This window comes from Phocoena phocoena, chromosome X, assembly GCF_963924675.1.
Source record: "Phocoena phocoena chromosome X, mPhoPho1.1, whole genome shotgun sequence".
Lineage (NCBI taxonomy): Eukaryota > Metazoa > Chordata > Mammalia > Artiodactyla > Phocoenidae > Phocoena > Phocoena phocoena.
In genome coordinates this window covers 109,446,436-109,456,512 of record NC_089240.1, presented here as the reverse complement: position 1 = coordinate 109,456,512, position 10,077 = coordinate 109,446,436, and the positions used below count along the sequence as shown (strand labels likewise).

The window sequence follows — 10,077 nt, the reverse complement described above, 5'->3', positions numbered from 1 at the left end:
CAAGCAGTTTTGATGAACTCACATTTTTAGCTATCAGCCAACTAGAAACCAAATATAATAGCAATGTTAATATCAGAGTAGATAATGGATATATTATTAAAAGCAAGTGTAATGATGACAGCCTTCCTGTTTCCTAGGCTATTTTAAGAATCATAAGTTCTCTAAGTGCCCATCATCGGATGAATGGATAAAGAAGATGTGGCACATATATACAATGGAATATTACTCAGCCATAAAAAGAAACAAAATTGAGCTATTTGTAATGAAGTGGATGGACCTAGAGTCTGTCATACAGAGTGAAGTAAGTCAGAAAGAGAAAGACAAATACCATATGCTGACACATATATATGGAATTTAAGTGAAAAAAAATGTCATGAAGAACCTAGGGGTAAGACAGGAATAAAGACATAGACCTACTAGAGAACGGACTTGAGGATATGGGGGGGGGAGGGTAAGCTGTGACAAAGCGAGAGAGAGGCATGGACATATATACACTACCAAACGTAAGGTAGATAGCTAGTGGGAAGCAGCCGCATAGCACAGGGAGATCAGCTCGGTGCTTTGTGACCTCCTGGAGGGATGGGATATGGAGGGTGGGAGGGAGGGAGACGCAAGAGGGAAGAGATATGGGAACATATGTATATGTATAACTGATTCACTTTGTTATAAAGCAGAAACTAACACACCATTGTAAAGCAATTATACCCCAATAAAGATGTTAAAAAAAAAAGAATCATTAAGTTCTGCTAGTACATATTTTAGGGTCACTAAAATTACTTTCTAAAATAATTTTTGAAACTAGACTAAATTACTAAGAAAATTACTTTCAGGTGACAAAGGAACACACTTCTGGAAGAGGAGCTAAAGAGGTTTAATAGCTCTTTCTTATCTATCTCATCACCTGAAAAATGTGTCGAGCAGTAACTTCACAATTTGAATATTACAAATGAAAAAGGGAAAGAAATAGAAATCCACCCAGTTCTGGAATTATGGATTGAGTTTTGGAAGATGATTTGATCCTGTAATCTTTTTTGCTGGTTCTCTCTTGGCATTTACCATTTTCTGATTAGCTGGATTATATCTTTCTGTTTTCACTGGATTCTCTTTCATTCTATGCAGTTGATTCATTGGTTGTCTTTTAGAAACTTGGTGTGAGCCAGAGACCTGAGACATTTTAGCTAGGTATATACGACGTTCATCATTGATCTTGTGGTAAGCCTTTGATTCTCGTTCCGGTCTAAGTACATAGTCTTTCACTTGATTTTCAAGGCTCCTGTTTTCTTTTGCGAGCTGTTTAAGTAATGTACTTAAGGATTCCACTGGCATCCGCTCATAGACACGAATAGAAGATAGTCTATGTGAAGGATTTCCACGGAATTTTTTCCATTTTCTCTCTGAGACTAACAACTTGCTTTTCTAGTTGATCATTCTGTTCAAGTTGTGTCTCATAACAGGTTTTCCACTCACTGCCTTTGTTGTCAGTACTGAGTTTGGCTTCCAGTTCCACTACCTTTTGTCTTATTTCAAGTATTGAGATTTGTACTAAGTCTTTCATATGGATTTCTTCCAATAACTCCAGTTTAAGGAGGTCAGTGCTCATGCCTTAGAAGGTGTCACTTCTTTTATCCCCCATAGTGTCAGGTCAGAGATCTCCCACATCCTTCCCCTCAGCATAGCTTAGAGCAGAAACCTAAAGGGACATCCAGAAGCTGGGGATGAGAAAGTGTTGTCATGAGCTGTTGGTATGGTGAACTGACTCTTAGAATTCTTGGTTGAGCTTCTTTCCCCCAGCACTTTGAATATGTCATAATACTGACTTCTTGTCTCCACTGTTTCTGATGAGAAGTCAGATGTTAATTTTATTGTGGTTCCTTTGTATATGTCACATAATTTTCTTCTCACTATTTTCAAGTTTCTCTCTTTGGCTTTGGCTTTCAACAGTTTGACTGTGATCTCTCTAGCTGTGAATATCTTTGAGTTTGTGCTATTTAGAATTCATTGAGCTTCTTGGATGTGTAGATTAATCTTTTTTTAAATGAAATTTGAGAAGTTTTTACCCACTATTTCTTCAAATACTTTTTATGTCCCTTTTTTCTCCACTTCTCTTCTGGAACTCCCATTATGCATACGTGGTGTGTTTGATGGTGTCTCACTTGTCTGTGAGGTTCTTCAGTTTTCTTCGTTCTTTTTACGTTCTGTTCCTTAGACTAGATAATCTCTATTGATCTACCTTTTTTTAATTTTAATTTTTAATTGAAGTATAGTTGATTTACAATGTTTCAGATGATCTACTTTCTATTATCAACTCAAATCTGCTGTTGAGCCCCTTGAGTGAATTGTTCATTTCAGTTGTTGTACCTTTTAATTCCAGAATTTTCATTCATTTCTTTTTTATAATTTGTATGTCTTTATTTATATTCTCTATGTGAAGAGTCATTGTCATCATATATTCCTTTAATTCTTCAAACGTGGCTTCTTTTAGTTCTTTGAACATATTTATAATAGCTTATTTGAAGTCTTTATGTATTAAATCTATCACCTAGACCCTCCCAGAGACAATTTATATAAGCTGATTTTTTTTTCTGTGTATGGGCTGCGCCTTGTTTCTTAATTTTAATTTTTTATTTTTGTTTAGTGATGTGCTTGGACTAATTATGTAGTGTCTATTTCCCCTGTAGAGTGTGAGAACTGGAATCTCTGCTCAGTTGTTTTTTTAAAATTCTTTTTAAAAAACTTTTTATTTTATATTGGAGTATAGCTGATTAACGATGTTGTGATAGTTTTAGGAACACAGCAAAGGGACTCAGCCATACATATACATGTATCCATTCTCTCCCAAACTCCCCTCCCATCCAGGCTGCCACATAACATTGAGCAGAGTTCCCTGTAGGAAAAGGAACAGTAGGTCCTTGTTGGTTATCCATTTTATTTTTTTTTGACAAAATAATACATTTATTACCTATGATCGGCAGATATATTGCTCATTTATTCTCTCCATGTTTAAAAAGAATTTCAAAATAACAAAATAATTATATATACCATACAATTCAGGGTAAGGTTGGGCTCAGGGGACCACTTCATTGTTCACAGGGTGGACAGAAACCTCTGTCTCCAAACATTTTTTGAGCTAGTTTAACTTTCAGCTCTGAGTCTGGTCCCAGTCTTGAAATCACAGAAGGTTAAGGCCTGGAATTTTCTCAGCCATAGGGATGAGGTTCTAGTTCAGACAGGAGGAAAGGGCTTCCTGGAAGGGACCAATAAAGCCTCTGAGGCAGAAACATGAGGAGGCAAGAGCAGAGGGCACTGGGGCTGAACCAGAGGGGCCTGGCATGGGGGGAGGGGGAGGAGCCCACTCCTGATCCAGCATTTCCTTGTGCTCACCCCTGCGTCTCCACTCAGTAGAACAGGGGCTGCCTTAGAGCACCAGCAACTGGTAAATCTGATGGAGGAACTTTCTCCTTGTAGCTTCCAGAACCTGAAGACAGGACCCAGTAGGAACTTTGACTGGATTCATGAGATCCCAGGATGCCAGGGAGTTACATACCCTTGATTATTGAGATGGCCCTGCCAATGCGCCCAGTTCCTGGAAGGCATGGTCAGGTAGTTTTGAGAAATATTGTATGATATCCCTTATATGCGGAATCTAAAAAGAAATGATACACATGAACTTATTTGCAAAACAGAAACAGACTCACAGACTTAGAGAATGAACTTCCTCTTTCTCTGACTTATTTCACTCAGTATGACAATCTCTAGGTCCATCCATGTTGCTGCAAATGGCATTTTTTCATTCTTTTTTATGTCTGAGTAATATTCCATTGTATATAGGTACCACATCTTCTTTATCCATTCCTCTGTCAATGGACATTTAGGTTACTTCCATGTCTTGGCTATTGTAAACAGTGCTGCAATGAACATTGGGGTGCATGTATCTTTTCAAATTATGTTTTTCTCCAGATATATGCCCAGGAGTGGGATTGCAGGGTCATATAGTAGCTCTATCTTTAGTTTTTTAAGGAACCTCCATACTGTTCTCCATAGTTACCGTACCAATTTACATTCCCACCAACAGTGTAGAAGGGTTCCCTTCTCTCCACACCCTCTCCAGCATTTATCATTTGTGGATTTTTTGATTATGGCCATTCTGACCGGTGTGAGGTGATACCTCATTGTAGTTTTGATTTGCATTTCTCTAATAATTAGCACTGTTGAACGTCTTTTCATGTGCCTCTTGGCCATCTGTATGTCTTCTTTGGAGAAATGTCTATTTAGGTCTTCTTCCCATTCTTTGATTGGGTTGTTTGTTTTGATGATATTAAGCCTCATGAGCTGTTTGTAAGTTTTGGAGACTAACCCCTTGTCAGTCACATCATTTGCAAATTATTTTCTCCCAATTTGTGGGTTGTCTTTTTGTTTTATTTATGGTTTCCTTTGCTGTGCAAAAGCTTTTGAGTTTAATTAGGTCCCATTTGTTTAATTTTGTTTTTATTTTCATTATTCTGGGAGACGGATCAAAAAAGATATTGCTGTGATTTATGTCAGAGAGTGTTCTGCCTATGTTTTCCTCTAGGAGTTTTATAGTGTCGGGTCTCACATTTAGGTCTTTAATCCATTTTGATCTTATTTTTGTGCATGGTGTTAAAGAATGATCTTGCCCTTATTTTTTCTTTCTTTTATCCCTCATTCTCATTTTTAAGCCTAGCTACCTAGAATTAACCCTTGGGTCATCATAGTTTAGTGGTCAGCCAGTTATTGGTCCAAGATTTTGATTAAACACTTTAGCCAGTAAGGCTTTCCATCCTTTTTCCTAGGGAATCTATTTATGTGTTGGTACACTCATTCTAAGTTCAGGCAGTTAAAAAATCTCTGATTTTCACTTTCTGCTTATACACAGCCTCAAAGTCAGCCATGAGTGAATAGATAACTGGGGCCATCTCTGGTCTCCCCTGAGCATGTGTGCAGCCCTGTGTGTGTATTGATACATAACCTTCCAGATCCCCTGGAATAAATGAGGGCTTATCAAAGCACCTTATGGTTGGTCTCATTTTCCAGATCTCCTTTTAAAATTTCGGACTGGTCTGTTGCTTGCTCTAACCAGTATCATAGCCTTAGGCAGCTGTGACACTGACCTTCCCTGATTATTTTCCCCTAAGATCATCATTGGGCATGAGGCTTTTCTGTAGAGCTTCAGATTGGGTCAGCCCTTTCAGCTACCATGAGACTGCCAGTTCTCTGGTCCTCAAGGTCACTGCACCTTGGAAGTAGGGACATGGGAGCAGCCCCAAGTCAAGATACTACAGGTCCTGCTGTTCTTGCTGCCGTTCAGCAGCTTTTCTTGTACAAACACTTTTCAATGTGTTGTATGCTTTTCGTTAATTTCCAGGGTTCTGAAATGGTTGATTTTGACAATTTGTCCAGTTTTATCATTATTTTGGGGTGAGAGGATTTGGAAAGGTCCTCACTGGGCCATTCTGGAAGTCCCACGATGTCTAGTCATTTTTTAAAACAACTTTTGGAGGTGTAATTCATAAGCCATACATTCCACTCATTTAAACTGTACAATTCAATATTTTTAGTATATTCATAAGATTTTTCAATCATCACCACAATCTAATTTTAGAACACACCTAGTAATTTTTGATTGGATACCAAACATTGTGCATTTTACCTCGTTGAGTGCTATATATTTTTGTATTCTTATAAATATTCTTAAAATTATGTTTTGGGATACAGTTAAATTACTTGGACACAGGTTGATCCTTTTGGGTCTTGCATTTAGGATTTGTTATGTGGGACCAGAGTAGTGCTTAGTCTAGTGCTAATTATTCCCCACTATGAGGCAAGACCCTTCTGTGTACTCTACCCAATGATCCATGAATCTCGAGCTCTTCAATCTAGCTGGTGAGAACAGGCAACTTTCCTGGTCTTGTTAGAGTGCCAGCCACTGTTACCTCTAATCCTTTTGGATGGTTCTTTCCCCAGCCTTAGGTAGTTTCCTCATACACATGTGCTGGTCCATCTGGTCAGTACTCAGATGGATCCTTGAGGAGGACCCTCTGAAGATTTCTGAAATTCTTTTTCTATGCAGTTTTCTTCTCTCTGGTCCTCTATTCTGACAACTTTAGCCACCATATTGTCTCTAGACTCTCAGCTCCATCTCAACTTTGGGAGTCTGCTGCCATCAACCTGGCTGCCTCCTTCATGTGCCACAACCTAGAATCTCTCTCCAGGCAGTAAGATGGACAAATTGTAAGGCTACCCTCATTTGTTCCCCACCTATCAGAGATCATTGTACTTTGTTATCTGATGTCCAGTGTCTTGACAACCATTTCATATATATTGTCTAGTTTCTTTGGTTGTTTCAGATGGGAGGGTAAATCCGGTATCTGTTAATCTTTCCTGTCTAGAAGCAGAAACAATCATTTGGGGGATTTTCTAGGTATCTTATTACTGATTTCTAATTTAATTACTTTGTTGTTAGAGAATATACACTCTGTAAGATTTTAAGTCTTTTAAATTTATTGACAAATTTTATGGCCCAGCATATAGTCTATCTTGGTTAATGTTCCATGTGTTCTAGAGAAGAGTATGCATTCTGCAGGTGCTGGGTATAGCATTCTAGAAATATAAATCAGTTAGGTCAAATTAGTTGATAATGTTCAAATCTTCCATAGCTTTACTGATTTTTTGTATACTTGTATCAGTACCCATGGAGGGATATTAAAATCTTCGCCTGTGATTATGGATTTGTCTATCTTCATAATTCTGTCAATTTTTGCTCATGTATTTTAAAGCTCTGTTATTAACTTCATTCATATTTTGGATTGTTATGTCTTCTTGTTGAATTGACTCTTTTGTCATTATGAAATGACACTCATTATTTCTGATCTCTGGTAATACTCCTTGTCTTGAAGTGCATTGTGCCTTGCCTTATATTAATGGAGGTGTACCATCTTTGTTTTTTTGTTTTTAATAAATTTATTTATTTATTTACTTTTGGCTGCGTTGGGTCTTCGTTGCTGCATTCCGTCTTTCTCTAGTTGTGGTGAGTGAGGGCTACTCTTCGTTGCGGTGCACAAGCTTATTGCAGTGGCTTCTCTTGTTGCAGAGCATGGGCTTTAGGCACATGGGCTTCAGTAGTTGTGGCGTGTGGGCTCAGTAGCTGTGGCACGCGGGCTCTAGAGCTCAGGCTCAGTAGATGTGGCACACGGGCTTAGTTGCCCCACGGCATGTGGGATCTTCCCGGACCAGGACTCGAACCTGTGTCCCCTGCATTGGCAGGCGGATTCTTAACCACTGCACCACCAGGGAAGTTCCCCATCTTTGTTATACATAGTGTTTGCATGGGGTATTTTTTTCCATCATTTTACTTTCAACCTGTCTTCCTTTCTATTTAAAGTATATTTCTTGTAAGCGTCATATAATTGGGTCATACTTTTTTCAGATACAGTCTGACAATCTTTGCCTTTTAATTGGTATTTATAGTTAATATAATTATTGATATAGTTGACTTTTAGACTAGCATCCTGTTCTTTGTTTTCTATTTATCCCCTCTGTTTTTATTTCTTTTTTCCTCCTTTCTTATCTTCTTTTGGATTGATTAATATATTTTAGTATTCCATTATACTTGGCTTTAGCTATAGCTAGTAATATAATATAATATATATAATATAAATATTTGGCTCTAGCTATAACTCTTTGTATAACTTTTTTAGTGGTTCCTGTAGGGATTATAATAGGTATCCTTAATTTATCACAGATTACCTGAATTAAACTTGTACAATTGCACATATTATATAACAATGTTACAACTACATAAGTCTATTTTCACTTCTTCTTGTCCTTTGTGTTACTGTTGTCATATATCTGACTTCTTCCTGTATTATAAACCTCACAATTCATGGTTTTTTTTTGCTTTAAACAATTAGTTGGCTTTTAAAGAATTAAGGAAAGAAAAATAGATTTTTAAAATATTTACTTTACATATTTTCATTTTCAGTAGTCTTTCTTTCTGAATATCTAAATTTCTATCTGGTATTATTTCTTTTCCACTTGAAGAACTCGCTTTAGCATTTCTCACAGTATGGGTCTGTTTCTGATGAATTCTCTCACCTATCTTTAATCTGAAAATGTCTTTAACCTTTCTTTTCCTTCTATTGGACATATCTTGCACCTCTCTTCATATATGTCTGCCCACTTTTTTATTCCAGTTGTTGCTGAGGCATCCAGCTCTGTACAGGTGTAAAATGACAGTTCACCTCATCTGGAGTACTTATTTTTTGCTTTTGGTTCTGGGGTTACTCTGGGGCCACATTTTGGGATGCTTGCTAGAATTCACTTAGCTGTTATGATGCATATGTAATTTGGAAGTGGAAGGGTATTAACTCCCCATAGGACAACTCTCTCCCTTGAAGGTGAGTCTGTGGGTAAATTCTTCCCTCTTCTGTTCCTTCCATGGACAATTCTGTTATGTTCCACATGTTTCCTCACAGGTTCCCTGGTGAGATCGAACCCCACTTGGCCATGGTGGTGATCAGATTGGTAACCTCATACCCTTGGGTTAGCTTTCCCTTCTTCCCTTTTCCATCCATCCAAGTCCCCCACTCCTATTCCTTGATATCACTTTCCAAAATAAACTATCTGCATTCGAAGTCTTAAGTGAGGTTCTTTCGTGGGGAACTGTGGCTAAAACACTGCTTTTCTAGTATTTGCCTTTCATGTTTTAAATTTCCTCACTCTTTGAAGAGGATCCCATAAATTTTTGTATGACTTACCTTTTCATTATTGTTTATTTCTCCTTTGATCCCTGAGTTATTTGGAAATGTATTATATAATCTTCAAATAAAGATTTTCCTATATTTTTGTTATTGATTCCTAGCTTAATTCTACTGTGGTCAGACAAAATACTCTGTATGATTTCAGTCCTTTGAAATTAAAAAAAATATTTATTTTCTCTATTATTATTATTTTTTGGCTGCATCGGGTCTTAGTTGTGGCACGTGGGGTCTTCATCGAGGCGTGTGGGATCTTCTGTTGTGGTGCAGGCTCTTCATTGTGGCACGCAGGCTCTTCGTTTTGGCGCACAGGCTTCTCTCTAGTTGTGGCGTGCGGGTTTTCTCTCTTTAGTTGTGGTGCGCAGGCTCCAGAGCGCGTGGGCTCTGTAGTTTGCTGCATGCACGCTCTCTCGTTGAGGCGCTCAAGCTTAGTTGCCCCATGGCATGTGGGATCTTAGTTCCCTGACCAGGGATTGAACCCACGTCCCCTAAATTGGAAGGCGAATTCTTTACCACTAGACCACCAGGGAAGTCCCTGAAATTTGTTAAGACTTGCTTTATGGCCCATAGTATGGTCAATTTTGATGAATGTTTCATTTACACTTGAATAGAATACGTATTCTTTAGTTGTTGGGTATAGTGTTTTGTATTTGTCAGGTCAAGTTGGTTGATCATGTTCAACTCTTCTATATGCTTAATGGTTTTTTATCTGCATTTTCTGCCAATTACTGGGGGAGATATGTGTGAATCTCCCAATTTGATTGTGAATTTAAAAAATTTCTTCTCTTAGTTCTGTCACTTTTTATATATTTTCTGACTGTGTTATTAGGTATATACAAGTTTAAGATTGTTATCATTTCCTGTTGAATCAAATCTTTTGTCATTATGAAAAGACCCTCTGTATTTCTATAATGCCAGTTCCTTTAAAGTCTATTCTGTCTGATAGTCATATAGTTATCCTGATTTACTGCTTGCATGATATGTTGTTTTGCTATTTGTTTATTTTTGACCATTTTGTATCCTGACATTTAAAATGTGTTTCCTGGGACTTCCCTGGTGGTCCAGTGTTAGACTCTATGCTTCCAGGGAGATCAGCTCGGTGCTTTGTGACCACCTAGAGGAGTGGGATAGGGAGGGTGGGAGGGAGACGCAAGAGGGAGGGGATATGGGGATATATGTATACGTATTGCTGATTCACTTTGTTATAAAGCAGAAACTAACACACCATTGTAAAGCAATTATACTCCAGTAAAGATGTTAAAAAAAAAACAACCTGATGCAGCCAAATAAATAAATATTAAAA

The 10,077-nt window shown here is 37.8% G+C and overlaps 1 pseudogene; it reads right to left on the bottom strand.

Moving 5' to 3' along the window:
- Window positions 1-987: 987 nt before the first annotated feature.
- Window positions 988-1,633, bottom strand: LOC136143042 (coiled-coil domain-containing protein 169 pseudogene; annotated as a pseudogene).
- Window positions 1,634-10,077: the final 8,444 nt, after the last annotated feature.